Raw genomic sequence first — 920 nt, 5'->3', positions numbered from 1 at the left:
TGAAGCTCTTCTCTAGGGAGTCCTTCTTCCTTCTCATTAGGTGGCCAAAGTATTGGAGTTTCCTCTTCAGGATCTGGCCTTCTAAAGAGCAGCCAGGGTTGACCTCCTCTAGGACTGACCGGTTGGATGGCCTTGCAGTCCAAAGGACTTGCAGGATAGACAGATGATAGATAGATAGATAGATAGATAGAGATAGACAGACAGACAGACAGGCAGACAGACAGACAGACAGACAGACAAACAGACAGATACAGTAGATAGATAGGCAGGCAGGCAGACAGATACAGTAGTTGTTCTTAGTTGCGAAGTCGTGTCCAACCCATCGCGACCCCATGGACAACGTTCCTCCAGGCCTTCCTGTCCTCTACCATCCTCTGGAGTCCATTTAAGCTCACGCCGACTGCTTTGGTGACTCCATCCATCCACCTCCTTCTCTGCCGTCCCCTTCTTCTTTTGCCCTCCATCTTTCCCAGCATGAGGCTCTTCTCCAGGGAGTCCTCCTTCCTTCTTATTAGGTGGACAAAGTCTTTGAGTTTCCTCCCTAGGATCTGGCCTTCTAAAGAGCAGTCAGGGTTGATCTCTTCTAGGACTGACCGGTTGGATGGCCTTGCAGTCCAAGGGACTCAATGCAGGAGTCTTCTTCTCCAGCACCAGAGTTCAAAGGCCTCCATTCTTTGGCGCTCAGCCTTCCTTACAGTCCAACCTTCACAGCCATCCATTGCAACTGGGAAAACCACTTGACTATACACCCTTTTGTTGGCAGGGCGATGTCTCTGCTTTTTAGCATGCTGTCTAGATTTCCCATAGTTTTCCTCCCTAGGAGCAAGCCTCTTTTGATTTCTTGGCATCCTTCCATGCTTTTAAAACAACCCCAAATTGAAATAAAACCAAGAAACTCCCCCAAACCATTGAGTGTTGGA

The sequence above is a fragment of the Natrix helvetica genome (genome assembly GCF_964273705.1).
Source record: "Natrix helvetica genome assembly, chromosome: 5".
Lineage (NCBI taxonomy): Eukaryota > Metazoa > Chordata > Lepidosauria > Squamata > Natricidae > Natrix > Natrix helvetica.
Note: the sequence above shows the minus strand (reverse complement) of the source record.